Source organism: Perca fluviatilis, chromosome 18, assembly GCF_010015445.1.
Source record: "Perca fluviatilis chromosome 18, GENO_Pfluv_1.0, whole genome shotgun sequence".
In the NCBI taxonomy this organism is placed as follows: Eukaryota; Metazoa; Chordata; class Actinopteri; order Perciformes; family Percidae; genus Perca; species Perca fluviatilis.
In genome coordinates, this window is record NC_053129.1 from 21889501 (window position 1) to 21910000 (window position 20500).

General features: G+C 40.3%; 1 protein-coding gene across 2 annotated transcripts in view; it reads right to left on the reverse strand.

Annotated features, from left to right (window-relative positions):
• The window catches only part of LOC120546935 (pleckstrin homology domain-containing family G member 1), a 72831-nt gene that overhangs the window by 41038 nt on the left and 11293 nt on the right, over positions 1–20500 (reverse strand). The window contains exon 1 of one of the 2 annotated variants that reach the window (XM_039782202.1): positions 3642–3979. The exons of the other annotated variant lie outside the window; for it this stretch is intronic. The gene's annotated coding sequence lies outside the window, so the exon portion shown is untranslated. Of the gene's footprint in view, positions 1–3641; positions 3980–20500 lie in introns of those variants that run through there. 2 annotated transcript variants of the gene reach the window in all.

Here is a 20500-nt window from a genome sequence, read left to right on the forward strand (position 1 = left end):
TAAGGAGCAAGATTCCAGATCGGCCCATCTGAGCTTTCATTTTCTCAAAGGCAGAGCAGGATACCCAGGGTTCGGTTTACACCTATCGCCATTTCTAGCCACTGGGGGACCATAAGCAGGCTGGGGGAACGCATATTAATGTTAAAAGACCTCATAAAGTGAAATTTTCATGCCATGGGACCTTTAATGGCAGTTTGTTCGGAATACGATCTCATATTGTACTAAAATAGTTCACCGAAACGTGTTTCTGAAAACATTTTAAGCGAGAAATAGGCCATGCAGTTGCTGAATCGGTCTTCATTTCAGATCGACAAAGGTCAGTTTAAAAGATTTTAGTCAGATTTTGAGAGCCGTTCACCAAGCTCATCCCACTCGTCATTGACTGCCCACTGGCCGATTCAACAAGTCAAATCGGCCCAAATGAATGCCAACAACTCCTCCGACTGATGACGGCACGGAACACACCGAACAGACTTGAGTGTAGTGACCTCGCCAGACTGTCCAACGGCCAATAATCGGGTTGGTGCGTCAGCGCCTTTACTGTACGTACACACCGCCACCGACTTGAGCTGTAAAGAAGCTCTGGCTGCCCTGTCAAGGATGCTTGTCAAAAAGTACGGGGAAGCTGTTGGCCGCTCTGACGTGGCATCATTCTTCAATCATGTTCAACACATGATTGAAGACAATTGATTGAAGACACTAGAAACCTTTTATAAATTACATATATAAAGGACAGAATTTGTATTGTTTGTTGGTCGCAGTAGTGTCTGTTAGCAGTTAGCTCGCTCGTTAGCCGCTGAACCGCAGCAGAATGCAGGCAGAGCGAGCAGCCGCCAGCTGTTGATCCGTGCAGGACTTCACCGTGAGCGGACTGTTTAGAGACCATGTGACGGCAGGTAACGTTTACTGGTCCCTATACGCAAACGTCATATCATAAATGATAGGGGAACCCAGCAACGGTGATTATGAGCTTTTCCTCCATTTTCACGGAACTAATGTTTTGGTAGGAACAATTACCATAAAGTTGACCAAAGTTCAACTTTCTGATTGATGCTCTGGACGCTCAAAACGCCCAAAACGCGACGCCAACAGATTTAACGCTCCTTGCAGCTGAGAGAAGCCAGCTTCCATTGAAAATGAATGACTTCCGGTATCTTGAGAAGCTCAAGTCGGTGGCGGTGTGTGCGTACAGTTACAGCACTGCGGTCCAGCTGCTGCTAAAGGGTGATTTTTGCGTCGACATCCAACGCTGAGAGCCACTGACCACGCTTCAGTATTTGACGAGTTGATAGTGAGAACGGGTTGGTAAAATCTACCGTCCTGACTAACTCTGCAATATCCTGTATTGATTTTCCCTTTCCCATTTTTATGAGGTTTCCAGATTCATGGCCGTTATTCCCTCGGGCCACAGCAGTCTGCTGCCAGTGCCAGGTCAAGTCCAGGAATTTCTGACTATTGCCAGCCAGAAATCCGACTGAGGCACCAGACTGAGCTAATATAAGAGCAGGAATCCCCCACAATTTGACCATAGCAGTGTCCAGGAAAACAAGGAGCGTCTTCGCCATTCCAGCAGACTAAACAACAGAGACACAGAAATAACTACAGCTGCTACGTCAACAACAACAAGGTCAACAGCCGCAGCTAATGATAGAGCAGGGTGGCACCACGACCATAGCAGAACCCAGGAAAAGAATTTACGATGGGGGATAATGTCAGTATTCAAATATGCAGTGAGTTGGTATTCACATTAACAGATGCAGATAAACGACAAAAAAAGGAAATCACCGGGAGGAGAAGAGGAGAAAAACAGGTGGTTTACAGGAACTATAACTTTCATTTCCTAGAAGTGAATATTATTTGGCTGGTGGGATTGCAGATAGATATTTCTTTTCAAATCAACACAAGCAATACATTGTTAATGTTTACTGTTCCTTTTCTTTCTTTTTATTGAGTTTGTGCAGCATACAGTAGATTTGAGTTGAGTGAGACTGAAAAGAAAGTATTGTGCTTAATTTCTTTATAGTCATGTATATTTATGTGTGTGTGTGTGTATGTGTGTGTGTGTATGTGTGTGTGTGTGTGTGTGTGTGTGTGTGTGTGTGTGTGTGTGTGTGTGTGTGTGTGTGTGTGTGTGTGTGTGTGTGTGTGTATATGTGTGTGTGTGTGTGCGACCGCAGAGTTATTGTGTGTTGAGTGAGTATGTGAGCATGTGTGGCGGATGTACGGAGGAAGCTGTGTTTGGCCTCAGATTAAAATGCAGGACGAGGGTCCCGCTCCAGGAAAGGAGGCCAGCAGAGCACGGACATAGGGACTTTTGTCCCATTAGGGAAACACGTGACATATACTAAACTAATACAGTATCCAACTTATACTATATTTACACTTTATATGAGAATACAAAATAATATGTTTCTTGAAGTAGGAATGTGTTTATTATGCACACGTATGGTCTTTTTAAGAGCAAAAGAATAGATTTAAACTTGATTCAGGGGTATATTTGAAATAAACTGTATATCCATATATAGAGGACGTTTATCCCTGCCTTTATGAAGACTATATCATCAGGTTATCATCAAGAATATCTAAACCAGTTTTATGATTAGAAATACTGGAACATTATCCAAATGCAACTATCTGATTTGTGGCGCACAAGTAATACCTTAGACTAAAAATATGTGTGTAAAGTCTCATCTAACATACAGTAAAAACAGCATACAGGACCAGAAACCAGGGCCACAGTAAAAAAGATGACCAACCATCATCTAAAAACCATAAATCTTAATCATTAAGATTTATTGCATGAGTCACATAACAACGAATGAGTTCATCCCATTTGGTCTGTAGAATCTGTGTCCCTCAGAAGCTGGGTGCTCCAGTTAGAGCTCCCAGAATGAGGACACACCACAAAGGAGAACATAAGTGCACGCGCGCGCACGCACACACACGCACACACACACACACACACACACACACACACACACACACACACACACACACACACACACACACACACACACACACACACACACACACACACACACACACACACGGGTAAGAATGCATCAAATGTTCATTATCAAACTTTCCCTAGGAAGATAGGGCACATCTGTTAAAGCTATGATACTTCTGAGATTTAAGATACTCTATTTTTTAGACTTTGTTTTTCTGTTTTTGTCTTAAAACTGCACAGCAAAGATTGTTTAATTAGGTTACCAGTGTCACATTCAAATTGGATTTATAGGTCTTCAAAAGGTACGACATAACAAACACACCTCCAAAAGCCATGTTGATCATCCTCTCAGATACACAAATGTAAAAAGCATCATCATTATTATGCCCACCACTGACTCCCAAGCTTAAATCCAGACAGGTAGGATAAGTGCTGCAGTCTGACACGGCTCCTAATCAGACAAGTGGGCAAAGGTGCCAATAGGGTCATGCCAAATTGAGACTTTGGAGTCGACCTCTACAATTATGATTAAATAAATATCTGTTCTGTTGAGAAAAGAAAAAACTCTGCACTGTGTCGCCTGAGCATATTGTAAGAGCAGAACCATTGACAGTAAATTAAACAAAAAAACTGAGGGCACACTCTGTGTCATGGCAGTTTGCAGCACCACATAAAGACAATGACAACTCACCTCAGAGAGACCATTCCCACGATTAGCCTTTCCTCAGCTGCTGATATGCCAGTATCCTGTCACAGGTTAGATCCATGTTCAGGCATTCGAAAAGTTTCACACCACACATACAGTCTTGGAAACGCAGACTGGCTTTAGAGAGGTAGGTAGGGCTCGTGTCAAGGCGGCCCTGTCCGTGGTCCACCCCTCTATGAGGTCAGTTTGGAGAGAAAGAGAGAGACACTGAGAGGAAAGAGGCAGAGAGAGAGGGGAACAGATGGAAGCAAAACGCAACTGAACTAACTGCTCACTGGGAGGGGAGGGGGAGAGAGAGGGAGAGAAGAGCTTGCACATCCAAGCAGCCCACTTCCTGACCAATTACTGCTGCAAGACTAGTCTCTCTCCCTCTTTCCAACTGGACCCTCGCTCTCTCTCCTCTCTCACTTAGCGGTGTGGGATCGCCACAAGAACTGGAGAGCAGCCAGCATTGCAGTCGACACAAGTGACAGAAACCGAAGCGAGAGCGAGCCGTCGCTAAAATTGTGAAAAGGGAGAGGAGAGTCAAACGATCAAGAATTAATGTGAGCTAATAGTGATAAACGGGAGAGGGGGTGTGGGTGGGTGAGACAGAAAGCTGATGCAGAATAGGAAACAAAAAAGGAGGGCAGCGTAAGGACAAGCCGTCTCATCTAACCTCAAAAACACTACATGTGGGTCACATTACATGCAGCATTAGTTTAGAGCCTCTTTTTCAGCCACTTTTTGTACTTCACTCCCCAGTGTCACTTTCAATATCAGAGCTTCTTGAATAAAAGAGGTTGGGTAAGGGTAAAGGGTTAGACTACCCATAAAGACAGCCAGCGAGCAGAGATCACAGGGCTCAGAGCTCAAAGTGCAACCTGCTGTGAGCTGGTCTGTATGAGCACACACAGAAAATATCCAAGCCAATAGTCATTGTGTATGTGAGTAATTTTGGCATTGTTCTGCATCCTAACGGAGGAAAGTCCCCTTTCTCTGAGCCAGTGGCTGTTGTTCCTGCCTCCTGGTAGCAAGGCTTCCTGGGATTGATAAAGTAGCTCCTGTCCCCGTCAGCACACAAACTTTCTCACTTCCATGTTTTCACCGGCCTTACGTTTTTCCAGGGAAAACAAAACTGCACGTGGTGGCTTTGCAATCACAGGTGGTGGCAAACATTGCCCTTTGATAAGAAACCAACTGAGATACACTTAACCCTAAAAATAAATGACCTAAATCTTCTTAAAAACATACATAGTGACTTTTAGCATTTAACTTAAGGAACTTTTTTAACCCTGCTGTCTCTGACCTACTGTAGCAGTGACCAGTGACCATACAAACAGGGCTCATGTGGGTCAGCGAAATGCTGCTATTGTCCTAACCTGGATAAACCCACAAACACAGTGCCGAACCTTTGTAACCAAACACCACACCTTGCACTCTAAAACACACAGAGACAATGACGGACGATAGAACAGTGTCTAAGGAATAACATGCTGATAGCCTGCTGCCAACTGCTCCTTCTTATCAATGCTTTAATTATGCTCCGAGGACAAGACCAGTGGGGTTTACTCTAAGTGTCAGGTAGCATGTCAAACACAGAAAATTTGACTTTAATGGTTTCCTGTGATTGTTTGAGATATCTAAAGCTGATGCAATACGGTTATGACAACACATTATGGCTGAGGTATTCCTTAATGTCTTGTTTATTCTGTGACAGAGTAATCTACGTATATACAGTAAGGCTATAAACAATAGTTGAACTGCATTTTGCAGAGCTCTGGATATATGACCGCTATTTGAGGCAAATTTAAGACCAGTTTGACACTTCAGTTAGTTTCCCATTTTTCTGATAAAGATCTGCTCTGGCATTAAAAATAATATTTCAAATAGGTCAAGTTGCATTTTGTAAGTTGTAATGACTCTTGGGAGCCATTTTCACTATTTTCTGACCAAATTATTAATCAACTAATTGGGAAAATAATTGCAAATTGATCGCTAATGATTTTGTTGGTTGCAGCCTTACAAAATCCAGCCTGCACTGATGTCATAGGCTACATTCAACTGTGTGATCATTAGGAGGAAACGGGTCATATCCTAATCCAAATAAACGGGACTTGCCTCTCCACAAAAGCCTGAAATTTAGAATTAAATTAGCTGTATTTAATAGAAAAAGGAAATCGGTCAACATATTTTTGTCTGAAGCGACTGGACGGATGTTTTCTCCAACAGGAAAAACAGAATAAAAGTGGAAATGTGAATTAGATAGCAGCTCAGGAGCTCCCCAACTAACAGCAGAAAGAACCCCCCCCCCCTGTCCTTCCCCACCAACATTTCCTGCCCGTCTTTAGCTGCTTGTTTACTGATGAAGGAATGAAACAGGATGTGACATCATCAGGCAGGTGAATCATACTCATGTGATGGCTTTGTCATTACAGCGTTACCAAACATTACGCTTTTATCTAACTGTGTGAATGTGATCAGGGTGTTCCTGCAAAAGAGAGGTTGCCTCTCAGTGACCCTTCCCTGAATAAATAAAGGTTAAATAAAAAAAATAAAAAATCTCCTCCACCCAGGGATTTCCTGGTGGCATCGAATTGACAGCACCCGGAATTTTTTATAAGTGTGACTTATTTCTTGTTTGTTTATTCTCTTAACGTGATCTTTGTTTCTCTGATGTCATTAGGGTTCTACTCATACGGCTAATCAATCACTCATTACATATGACTCACTGAAAAAGTACTTTATTAATAATTACTGAACAGCAAAGGATGAATTGGTGACATTACTTATTTTCATTAGTCTGCCTTTAAGTAACTCCAAAGCCCTCTACACCCACATGTTTAAATCAATTCTTTTGAGCATACAAAGAGTTTCAGCACTGTAGTGAGATACCTAGCTGTAGAAGAGTTTTCCTCCACCTTTACCTGCCTCACCCGCATTGTTAGATCAGAAGGAAAAGGGAAAAATGAACACATTAGACCTCAACCACACTCTTCCAAAAAACACATGTCAAACCATGATATTGCTTTGCTACATACTACCACCCACAAGCTAACGATCAGCTGAGGTGTAATGTGATGGGGTAGATGTCACCTCAAATCACATTTGGGTAAATTTATGTAACCACCCCTGAATTCAAGATAAGTTATCACAAATATTTAATGTTTTACAGAGGAAATGGGAACATTTTAATAATAAATAACCTTTAAAGGACAATTCCGGCGCAAAACGAACGTAGGGGTTATTAACTGATGTGTACCTACTCTGTCGCTCTCTGGGTTTGAGTGTCCCCATGCCCCAAATACTAGCATTGTAAGCTAACCAGCGGTCCGCGGTAGCCTCGTCAAAGCTCCAAACTCATTCGATTAGCATGAAAACATGTCCCAGAGAGCGACAGAGTAGGTACACATCAGTCATTAACCCCTAGGTTCGTTTTGTGCCGGAATTGTCCTTTAAGTCTTTTTTTGACAGATTTTTCATATACTAAGAACAACGGAACAATTGACACAGGGACACATTTGTAGAAATTTAGATAAACCCTCCATCAAACTCCTGGAAAGAAAGCAAACAAGTTGACCCCAAATTGTCAAAGTAACAAAAGTGTTACTGAGCTCTTACTGCCCTACTAAGGCAAAAGACCTTAACTCACCAGTATGAAACTGAGAAAAACGACTTTAAAGTTATCTTAATGTCCTGACACTTGAGTCATATGTATAATATTGTAATGTTTACATTTTGTAGTGTATGCCTGTATAAATCTACCAAAAAATGTTGAACTCAAATTTGACCTTTGACCCTTTTTTGTAAATTACTGTATTCTGCCTTAATCTTAATCTCTTAATACATCCATGCCTTAGCATTGCCCACAAAATGACAATCGGCCATACCAAGGCAAAATACCTTAACTTCTATTTTATAGCATGTTATGATAACAATGATAACTTTTACTTAAAATGTAAGCAATATTAACCCTATTGGACTCACTATGATAAAAATGGCTTCACATTTATCAACATCCTATGAAAATTATATATCAATAAGTTTTTTTCTGTATTTCATACTAAAACTGGTACCACACAGGCAGTCACATGATTGATTCACACACTCTCTCTGACAGATGGCAGAATTAAGCATGAGAGTGTTTTGAGGTTTTAATGCATATAAATCATGTTCTTCTGTTTGGATATGAGGCACTAATTTAGACTCCTTGCAAGAATGAAGATGTGAACATAAAGATGCCGTCATTCACGTGCATATTAAGTAGCCACCTTGGTTTGTTTTGGTCTTATAATACATCCATAAATGCTCCAGCAGAGAGGATGGTTAGTTTAGCCAGCAGTTAAGTTTACAAGAATTTGTCCAAATTTCAAGATTTGTGGCAAACTAAGATAAACAGTTAGACTACAAACCGACAGCTTTTATTTTAGATCGTTTGTCAAAATTCACTATTTAGAGCAGAGTAGAGTTGTGTTTGTGTAAATGGCGCAGTGGACGAGAGTGGACTGCCCAGACAGATCAGATTGAAAAATATCGCTTCCTACATGTGTATGCCTGTAGACAGGTGAGGGGGTATTGATACGTATTGATTTACTTTTAGGTTTTATTGTAGCCTACTTACAGTAACGAGCGTAGCGGTATCTTTCCCAGTCAGGTACATGTGTGTCGTCCTCTGCTCTGTGTGTGTGTGTGTGTGTGTGTGTGTGTGTGTGTGTGTGTGTGTGTGTGTGTGTGTGTGTGTGTGTGTGTGTGTGTGTGTGTGTGTGTGTGTGTGTGCAGCGCGGGCATCGCATTTACAGAGTACCTTAACTCAATTTGAGCATTCTGAAGGGCCATGAAACAAAGACAAAGAACCGTAGATACCGTTACGGTATTCTGCCTTGGCTTCTCTACGGCTTTTGAAGTTACGGCAAAGACAACACACAATTTTCTCCCCAAAACAATAAAATTGACTCAAGATATTTGTCCACATGATAAAGCAGATCTTTAATGTTCCAAAAATTACTAATTTGACCAAAATTTAGTCTTTTCGCTTTGCACGGCAGAGTAACTACAATGTTATTACTTAAATTTAAAATTGTAATCCCTTATATTTCTTGTTCCTGAGAAAAGTAATCATATTACTGTAATATGTTAGAAAGTAATGCCTCACTGCCTAACACCGGAGGCCCCAAGCATTATTTGTGCCAAACATCTAGCAGGGGGGAAAGAAATGTAACAATAACTGCAATCTTAAAACATGGACCAGATTCAGTATATTGAAGGTGGGAGGCACTGACTTTTGACAGTGTTGCAGTGTAGCCTTGACTTCAGCATTAAAGTGATTTATTGAACGAGTCATCACTCGCAGCTCTGAAATACAAACACACTTAGATTAAAATAATATTTCTTGGTGTGGTTTTAAAAGTGTAACTGATACACCTCCACTGCTATAAATACGAATGGGTCATCTTAGTTAAGTGCATGTGTTTGGCATTAAGATTAAAAGCTTTACATTATAGTTAGAAACAGAGAGGAGGCCACAACTCAACCACTGGGCTGCTGTTGTCAGAAGTAGGAGCCAAAACACATTATTGCTCAGACTAAGATAAAACGGGGGGCTGGTGTGTGTGTGTGTGTGTGTGTGTGTGTGTGTGTGTGTGTGTGTGTGTGTGTGTGTGTGTGTGTGTGTGTGTGTGTGTGTGTGTGTGTGCGTGTGCGTGTGCGTGTGTATAAATGCCTGCATGTCTGCTTATGTGGGTTTGAGTGGGATAAAGAGCCAGGAGTGCGTGTTGGCAGGTTCCCTTTGACCTGTGGAGGCTTTATTTTCTCTCATATTCATATTGGGCTAATGCGCTGCCTTTCCCATGCCAGTGAAAACCCTGGAAGCCGAGACCTCTCCGGCCCTCTCCTCTCTTTAGGGAACCTAAGATGTCACTGCACACAAAAGGAGCTGTGAAAGCCGTCCAACTCAAGCAGGGGCTATTATTTACAGTACCAAAAGAAAATCGCTCTTCTCCCAAACAGTAACCCCCCGCCCCCTCCCGAGCATCAGGCGTCTGTCTCCTTGTAATGCTTCCACTATTTTGCCCTTTTCCAATCTCTGTCTTTCATTTGTCTAAATTTTTCTCCATAGCTTCAGTTTCCTCCATTTGTGTCTCTTTCTGTTTTTAACTCTCTCGCCCCACCATAATAAAGTAAACAGTGGGTTTTGTAACCAGTAAGCTCAAAATTAGGAGTAAGCCCTAAACCGTGGCTTTGCCGATCTTCATTGAGCCATTCAAAACAGGCAGCAAATCCACACTGATCATATAAATCCCTCTGAGAGGAAAAACTCCATTTTGTGAACTTCAAATATAAATAAATTAAAGCTTTACACAGCAGCCTCACATTTCTTCCTTCGGGGAAATTGATATTTGCACACAAAAACATAGACTTAAAACTAGACGCATCACAAATCTGGCTAAAGACAGGGGGAGATTAGGCCCAAACTTCAAAAGTAATTCATTCATTCATTCAGTTTTCATACAGTTACAATGTAGGTGCATGCATTAAATGTGGGGTACCCAGTATAACCTAAAAGAAAATGTTGCCCTGCTTTTTACTGACACTCTTTGAAGTTTGTTATGAATACATCTCATTAATGAATCAAAATTACAAGGAAATTTGTGTTGAAAAATGACAATTGATAACATACGTTTGAGCCCAGGCATTACCATCCATCCATATTCATTAAATGAAGTCTGGCCTACACATGAAGAGAAACTGTTGAGGTATATTCATTTTAGATATTAACAGGTTTTTAATAGTTGCTTAGCAACATGATCCATGGCCAGTGCTTTTTTAAATAATCTGCAGCCTCTCAACTACAAGCTACTGTATAAACAGGAGTCCAAACTGTGGTCCAGCTGACAAAGAAAGTATGCGGTCACACGTCACTGTAATAACAGCTGGACACCAAGACTAGAAATATGTCTACAGTCCATCTAAATAAAGTTGTTAAAGGGAATTGGAACTGGAAAAAGTTCCCTGTGTTTACAGAAAATACAGATGTTAGTGACAGGTCTTAACTCGACCCAGATGGGACCAAGAGGAAGATGGGCCCCATAAACACTTCAACACCCAGACAGCACTTTCTACACCCTGGAGAAAACAAAGCAGATAGTATGCATCCACAGTATCTGGCCAAAATTGCTGAAAATGAAATGAGATGAATTAGAGATAATAGAGTATTATACCTGTGGTCATTTGGAAACTTTTGGAGAACTACATTCCTATATTTGGGGTTTTCTGCATTTTAGGCACAAAGCAACATTTGACACAGTTTTACTGCACAAGTGCAGAAGCGGTTTTCAAAAATATTTGCAAGGACCCAAAAAAGTATTTATCAATTTATTTATAACAGGTCAAAATCAGCAGCTAAAACTGATACAAACAACTGTTCTCTATGTGCTTTTGAAATTGTGCTGGATCTTAAGCTGAAGCTGATCTGCATAATTACTCAACAGATGAAAAGTCACACAGGCCCAAGTCTCACAATTATAAATAAAGCCTGAGATACGGACATCTTTTTCATTCCACTGTAACTCTACCTCTCTTTATCTACCTCCAACTCTTTCTGTTGTTATCTGTCTTTAGGTTTGCTGCAGTGTTCGCCACCTGTATTATGTTTCAGCTGAAGTGTGCTGCTGATATAGGCCATCAGCGCCTTTAGTGACAACACCCAGCCGCCCCGAGCCCAGCCCTCCAACACACACACACACACACACACACCTGCAACAGAACTCAAGATCTAAGATAGAGAGAGAGAGAGAGAGAGAGAGAGAGAGAGAAAAAAAAAAAAAAAAAAAAAAAAAAAAAAAAAAAAAAAAAAAAAAAAAAAAGAAATGGCTTGAAATGAAAACCATCGCATCAAGTCTGCAATATTTGATATCAAAATGACTCAATTCAAATAGATTACAACTTACAATACTTACATTACTTAGCAACTTAAACACACAGCTTAATACACAGTATTTAAAACTATAAAGCTTATCAATTAATCTATATCTATATATATATATATATATATATATATATATATATATATATATATATATATATATATATATATTATGGATTATTCTTGATATTAGGGTTTCAACTGATGGTTATTTCTAATTGTTTTACAGTTGGAGACAGTTTTTCATATGGAGAAAATCAAATATCACAAGATTTATATTGATATATTGCCCAGCCCTAATTAAGTCTATACAATGTCAGAAAAAAGTATAAAGAAAAGTGACTAAGCAAGAAAACAAGGGTCGTATGAACATGTGTGAGATGACGCTGGTGAGAATGTATGGCCCTGGTCTATATGTGGCCTGGATACATGAGAGCCAAGGAGAAAGCTGGATGAAGAGGGAGGAGGGTTCTTTATTTTAAGCATTGTTCCCCTGCGCACTTATCACCAGGATGTGATTTAGAGACAAGTTTCTAGAGGAGCTTCACTGCTCATAAAGACCTGTCGTGAGGCTTATGAAGTGCTGTACAGTTGTTGTTTTTTACATTGCATTGCTGACGGATACAGAAAATCTGAAAGTGCAGATTATCTGATATTCTCAACTGAGATTAACTCTCAACTAAATATCTTTGTAAATTTAAGAGACGCCAGTTGCAAAAACAAAGCCATATACATTTTTTTTGCAGTGCTGGGAATTTACAACTGTTTGATAGTTTACCAAATTGCACCTGTGGACTGCTCAATACAGTGCAACTTCCTAAAGTACAATTCATTCACATAAAACAGGATCACACACATACACAGCACAAGAACTCCACTCATGCAGACTTAAGAGGCTATTTATACACCATTTCCTTTTATTTACCCAGCTCATTGTTCAGACCACATCTGCTGAGGGCCAAGGGCACAATGGCCATTCCATATAGCTGACCACACACACACACACTTTGGCCCTGCAGCACAAATACTAAGGCAGCACTCAGACACAAGCCAGCATTCAGAAATATCCACTGCTTTTGTTCTTAGTCCAAGAGACGAACTCCAAAAGCTGATGCCACCTGTTACACAGCCTGACATTCTTACACACACACACACACACACACACACACACACACACACACACACACACACACACAGAGAGTATGTTAGTCCTATTGGCACAGTTGGACATTTGGCTAAGTGCTGGAGACGACAGCTCATTACAGCCTGTCTGTTTCTTGTCAGCGTTAATACAACAGGAAACCAGTTAGGGGCTTTAAAAAGCCACTGGACAGCTCATAACCTCCGTGGCCCAGAGGCTGTCGGCTCACAGCTGAAGAGCCAGCACAGCACATCAGACCACATGTCACATACACATAAAACCAACAAGTCTGTTCGCTGCATAACTCTTGTAGGATCGACTGAGCTCCTAATAAAAACACACACAGACATGCAATGACCTTCAATTCCCGTAATTCTAAAAACTTTTCTGTCACTTTCAGCCATTTACTGTTTGTTATTTCCTATGAGGACGGGAGCTGCCCAAAATGGTCCCTGCGGGGTAAACAGATCAGATCATTATCTTCCCAACTCTCCACCAGCAGGCCTCAGGGGTACAGTGGTGGGGCAGACTAGGGGTACAGGAAACCACTATGGGTTTTATTCTCAAACCACTTACTCAACCACACCGCCACAAATTAGTTCCAGGTACACAGTAACATGTAATAAAAGCCTGCAATTTTAGGTACAGTAGGTTACACCCTCGAAACGTTATTAAACTGCAAGCAAATTTGACTTTACTTATAGGCCTATTTCTAAAATTGTTGAGATAAAAGTTAGTCTAAAAAGTGGAATAGAGCTTCAATGTCAGAAAAAGACACAAAACCCTTCAAAATAAATTTGCAGAATAAGCAAATACAATCTCAGCAAATGTTGGAAATATGCAGGAAATATAACAATAACAAATGAGCAATGAAGTATCAGAGGAGATAATAATCCATACAGCAGTGTACATAACATTTCCTCAGCAAACACACTTTCACACAAACACACACCGGGGTTCTTCCTATCGCCCTTAGGACCATATTAATGCTGATTGGTGGTTTGAGGATAAACCCACATCCTTCGTGTTTTCATCAGGGTGCTGTACTATGTAGCTGGTACTGTATGGAGCTAAATCAGGGCCAAATGTTTTGTTAATTTGAAAAAAATATATATAGTTGAAAAACTAAAGCTTGAAATGGAAAATTTAAGTTTTAGTCAAAACTTGGAAAAAATAAAACCATGTATTCAAACTAAAAATAAGTGTACCAATTTTTCTTTCAGTTTGAATAAAATTTAGATTCAATTCTGGAATTATTTTGAATAAATTATAAATTTTCATTTTTCAATTTTTATATTTCTTTTCAGTTTCACATTTCATGTTTTCAGATTCAAAACTTATTTTTTAGGCTTCAAATCTTTTTTTCGGTTTCAAATCTTTTTTTGGTTTCCGATCTGTTTTTCACTTTCAGATCATTTTTTTGGTTTCAGACTTTTGGCCCTGATTTTGTGTAGGGGCGTGGCTTCAACTCAGAGGGCGTGGCATTATGAGTGACAGCCTAACAAAGAAGGCAGAAGACTCCTCTGTCATGTTGCCTTCAGGAAATGGTGTTACTGTGAGAACTATGACTGAATGCTTTCTATCCACTATATATATATATATAATATATATATATATATATATATATATATATAATATATATATATATATATATATATATATAAAAAAATATATATAATATAATATATATATATATATATATATATATATAATATATATATATATATATATATATATATATATACTTTTTACTTAACAAACTGATACCAGTGACAAAGTTCCATTTAAAAAAATTGTTGGACAACACATGGTACCAATTACACTATAAGAGCAATAAACTGTGCCAGATTGTGCAGTTCAGCAGGAACAATGACTTCTCCCACTTCCATGTATGACTTATAGCACCACAGTATTCACTGGCACCAGCCCACAGGTAAGACATGTGAAAGATATTAGCATTTTTGAATAGATACTTGGCATTATTTCCACAGTGGCATTTTTGTGTGATTAACACATAAAGGGAAAATAGGTGGACAGCTGGACAAAGCTGGCATTCAAGCATCGCTAGCACTAAAGTTAGCATCAACTAACGTTAGCTTCACACTAGCTGGGGTTTTTACACTAATTTCAGTGTCCAGCTGAAAGCGGGTTTTTTACTTAACGTAGTAGTGGTCTTTGTGAACCTCTGTTTGTCAGGAATGACCATAACTCGACAGTGGCTGCAGTGAAGAAGGTCTCTTTTACAGAGTAGACAAATATGACTTTACATTAATGCTCTGGCCTGATAAAGTACGTTTTACACACATAACATTACATGTAACAGCATGACAGTTATGCCTTACAAAATATGCCAAGTGGACAAAATCTGAAGGCTTCTACCACAGCCTAACTGTATCAGAATACACTAACTTGTCTTTTTGTATTTGTAGGTCTACTGTCTGTTTTCTGGACCGTGTTTGTCCGTAATAAAAGCTTTGATTAACAAAGCAGACCAGGATGTTGTTTAAACTAACCATGAAAAGGTAACACTATTAATTTAGCAATGTTAGTTATCTTATAATGTTTTACATTTATAAGGCTCTGTACGGCTGCAGGCAGCCACTGTCGAGTTATGGTCATTCTGACAAACAGAGGTTAACAAAGACCACTACACGTTAAAGTAAAAAACTTGAGCTGGACACTGAAATTAGTGTAAAAATATCAGCTAGTGTGAAGCTAACGTTAGTTAATGCTAACTTTAGTGCTAGTGATCCTTCATTTCCAGCTGTCCACCTATTTTCCCTTTATGTGTTAATGACAAAAAAATGCCACTGCGGGGATAATGTCCCAAAGTATCTATTCAAAAAGGCTAATACCTTTCACATGTCCTACCTGTACGTAAGCAGGTTGCCTTGGCGGAGCAGACGCTACGCTGACTGCCGAGTGAATACTGTGGTGCTACATTCAAAGTCGTACATGGAAGTGGGAGAAGTCATTGTTCCTGCTGAACTGCACAATCTGGCACAGTTTATTGCTCTTATAGTGTAATTGGTACCATGTGTTGTCCAAAACAATTTTTTAAATGGAACTTTGTCACTGGCATCAGTTTGTTAAGTAAAAAGCACATGTATATAGTGGATAGAAAGCATTCAGTCATAGTTCTCACAGTAACACCATTGCCTGAAGGCAACATGACAGAGGAGTCTTCTGCCTTCTTTGTTAGGCTGTCACTCATAATGCCACGCCTCTCTGAGTTGAAGCCACGCCCCCTACACAAAATCAGGGCCAAAAGTCTGAAACCAAAAAAAAATGATCTGAAAGTGAAAAACAGATCTGAAACCGAAAAAAAAGATTTGAAACCGAAAAAAAAAGATTTGAAGCCGTAAAAAAAATAAGTTTTGAATCTGAAAACATAAAATGTGGAACTTAAAAGAAATATAAAAGTGAAAAATGAAAATTTATAATTTATTCAAAATAATTCCAGAATTGAATCTAAATTTTATTCAAACTGAAAGAAAAATTGGTACACTTATTTTTAGTTTGAATACATGGTTTTATTTTTTCCAAGTTTTGACCAAAACTTAAATTTTCAATTTCAAGCTTTAGGTTTTCAACTATATATATTTTTTTCAAATTAACAAAACATTTGGCCCTGATTTAGCTCCATAGTACTGCAGAATAGAGGCTGCTCCTGATTTTTCCTCTCTCTACATATTTTCACCTCTGGACAGGAAACGGCCGTTTGTCAACACCACAAATAAATGGTGTTTGTTTCCTGTCTTTGACTGGGGATTTTTCGGTCCATTTGGCAGCAGCGTGACAGATCTTGGAGCAGACATGTGATACATGTTTTTCTTAGCCAAGCAAACCAAAAAAAAAAAAAAAACATAGGCTAGAGCTGATATTTAAACCAATGGCTGCGATTTAAGCTTATGAGATTTTTTTCCCCATTAACACAGGAACAAATTGTTCTGAGTAAAGAACAGGTGTGAAAAACACAAACTTAACATTAAAACTTTTTGGCCCAGTAAAACAAATCAACCTGCACTTTTAACACAACCTCAGCACAGAAATGGGTTTTCAATTCAGTTTCAAATCTGAAACAGGTGTTAAAAGTGGGTGTGGGTGGGGAGAGCCAAAACTAACAGCATAAAAACATCATGAAGCTCATTCAGAAAGCAAATGCCTAAACATCTCTTCTAATCCTCTGCTTATCTGGGCACCCACATTGCTATAGCCAAGCATTCAGAAGGGGTCAGACCCCTGCCTCACTCCAGACGGGGGTTTCCCTGCCATACGCTGCACAGCAATAAAACAAAGCCATCATACTGGGGCCGGTGGGGGATGTTGGGGGAGCATGCATGGGTGCAGGGTGGGGTGGAGGGAGGGCAGAAAGTGAGAGGAACAGCTGCTGAGTGGGAGAGTTGAATGAGGGGGAGGACACGCGAGAAAAAGAAAGCCGGAGGAAGGAGGGGGGAAGTTCTCTCTTTTCTCTTTCAGTGAAATAAATTACTTTTATGTTTGCGGCATGTTCAGGCTATGTTACCGTTAGGGTAAGAACCCCCTCTGGTCTCTTTAGGAATACACAAATTGACAAGTGCACAATGACACAGTTTATAGCGATACTGTTCGCTCCACAACATTGGCTCAGTTTGTCCCAAAAAGCTTTACCACACAGACCTGTTGGCATACACTCAAACACAAACATTCACAGTCTAAATGTCTTACTTTTACAGATTCTCCTGTCCCTCCGTCTCTACGGAATTCTCCTTATTAGAACCAGTGTTTCACTCCATGGCTGAACTTGAAGAGTGCTGACAGACCTGCTAAACACAGCGATGGAGATGACAACTAGGAGCTACTGTTAAGTCAAGAGCTGGAGGCTGGCCAGGTGTGTGTATTCGTGTGTGTGGGTGACAAGGTGCGGTCAGACTTTCCAGGTTTCATTTCTGTAGCTAATTATTACCTTATTATGCTTTTTTTTATGTTTCCCGTCTTTTAGTGTATTATATAGTTTTTTGTGTATGTAATAGATGTATAAAGTAAAAAAAAAAAAAAAAACACATTCTAAATGGAGCTCTCTCTCTCACAAAACCCACACTTTTCCCTCAACTGCCTGAAACGCCTCGCCCACATTAGTTTGAAATTCCTTAATTAGTGATGTCACTGATTGAGAAAGCCAGCCCAGTTTTTCATATGCGCTGCCCATAGGTGCTGCCTGAGCAAGCACAGCCCGCCCAGTGGCTTGTTTGAATTTGGATGTAGAATCACAACAGAGTTGGCCAGCTGACCAATCAGAGCAGACTGGGCTTTTTGGGAAGGCGGGCCAAGAGCTCAGACAGAGTGTTTCAGGCAAAAGAGCTGCAGCAATGGGCAGTATGAGACACAAAACCGTGTTAACCTATTCTAGTAGACCCTAAGAGTACAAATATGATGCTGTAAAGAAGTATAATAGGGGCTCTTTAAAAAGGTACCCCGTACCCCGTGGAGTTTTTAACCACTAGTGGTGCTACGGAGCAAGGTTTTGATAAGGGACTCCGGTTATGTTTGTATTTTAAGCTCTTCTGGAAAATGCATGAGCAATACAACAATACATATTGTTGCAGATTATTTCCGTGTAATACAACAGTTGTTGGCGGTAATGAACCTAGAAAAATGAAGAGCTCATTTTGGTCTCCACCAACTCCTGAGGGAAATATCTGGCTCTTTAGCTGCTAAATGCTCCACTATGTTCACCAGCTAGTCGCTAACTGTGTCCGTCGGTTGTTTGTTGCTTGGTAAGTAGTAGTCTACAATGGGTTTTTAAGAGCTTTTTAGCTGAAAACAGCTGCCTGCTGCATATCAATAAATTAAACTTCTCTTTGTATTATCATAAAAATTGCTTCAAAAACTTCCAAAAGGGCACTACTAGCAACACACTGGTTGTCAACGTCTATATAGGCATTTTTATTTATTCACCTTTGTTTCAATCTATTCATAAAGCTCTTGCAAATCAATAAGAAAAGCTGTGTTGTCCTTTACCCATCATGGCAGCTAACACATTGGTGCTCGAGGCTAATTCTCAGGAACGTGTTACCTCATGATACCACGTGATAAAAACAACATATCCTCATTCCATTGCCCCAATTACCTTTGACAATCTGTTGCTAGTTACCTGACTGTTTCTAAGAAACAAAGCAATGATGTACAAGTATGCAAGCTAGGGGGTACACAGCAAGGCACACTTCATACACCCTTCCTGTATGGACAGTTGGTCTGAGTGGCGTTGGTACAGCCTTTGGCGACATCCAAATACAGCTGCTCACTCATCTCAGCCTGTTGCTATAACATCAGTCAGCAAAGGAAGAGAGTGGAAACAGAATTGCAACTAGAGGACCAAAACAAAATTTATTTGGGATATTTTCCGTTACATAAGGCAAGATGGTTAGTCTCTATTTTAATACTGAAGCTAAAAAAGTTTGTATGTTGCAATTCGCCAACATGCTTACCACAGCTTTTTATTGTTGTTAGCATTTAAAAGGCTGCCTGACTCTCATCTGCTCTCACTCATCTTCTCTTGCCCTATGCCTCTTTCACTTGGCAGCGCCTTTCACATATACATTAAAATGAATGGAGGCCATAAATAGTGCAGTGTAGTTGGGGGACTGTAGACATAACAAAATCAGGGAGGAAAGAAGCCAGCCACATAAACTGGGCCTAGGGGAGTACACTGGGAGGAGGGAGAGCGGCGGCCAACAATGGCACACAGTCACATTCTGGTTCAACCTCGTTATTTAGCAGTCCTAAGTGGAACACCACTCGGTGCAAGAATTCAATTCTGGTATTCAAATTAATGAAAAGGTGCAGTGAATATGAAAAACTCTCTCCCAAATGAACTGCATCATGAGTAGCATAAACAACAGATGGGTGACTGGGAACTGGAATTAGTGTGGCATCTTACAGCTGGAACACCGGGCGCGTAAGTGTCACGTAGCGTAGATATGTTCTTGATTGTGCGCCTGGCAATTCATAACGGTCACAAAGTAATCCATCTCCTGTGTGTGTGTGTGTGTGTGTGTGTGTGTGTGTGTGTGTGTGTGTGTGTGTGTGTGTGTGTGTGTGTGTGTGTGTGACACTCTCCCTGTCCATCCGTTGGTCTCTCTCCGTGTGCCTGACCGCGTCTCACTGTGTGAAATCAAGACAGCCAAAATCACCATGAACCTAGGTGTTTTATTTTTAAATGTGTTTTATTTTTGTAAAGTATCCGGCTGCACTGTGGTCTTCCAGTATGTGACATTACCTGCCTGGCTTGACACATACGTTTGCATCTCACGGAAGAAATAGAGGAGACCCAAAACTATCGCTGCAGCAGGCAGGCCGACGTGGACGCTATGCGCCCGCTATGAACAGACAGATTTGATAACATGGTCGCCAAAATAAAAATAGCTGCGCTACGCTGCTATACGTGATGTTTATGCGCCTGGTGTGTTTTGGCTGTTATGTATTAGCACCAAACACTGGCAGTGTTATGAGTCACTAAATGAAACAAAAAGTATAATATCCCGACTAAATTCCCATGTCACTCCCCTAGCTTCATCTTCAGTCATCAGACTTTATCTGTCTTATTTAAACTTGATGACATCTCAGGTTTGAGGTTAGTTACAGTACCAGTGACTAGCCTCTCTTTGCCAGACCCTCCTCCAAAGTGCGCTGGAGGAGAGTCTGTCTACTCCACATAGCATTCCGGGATGGGAGGAAAACGTGCTCTGGTTTATTGGCATTTTTTTAAACCAATCACAATCGTCTTGTGCGGTGCTAAGCACCGGAGAAAAGCCACGATGCCGC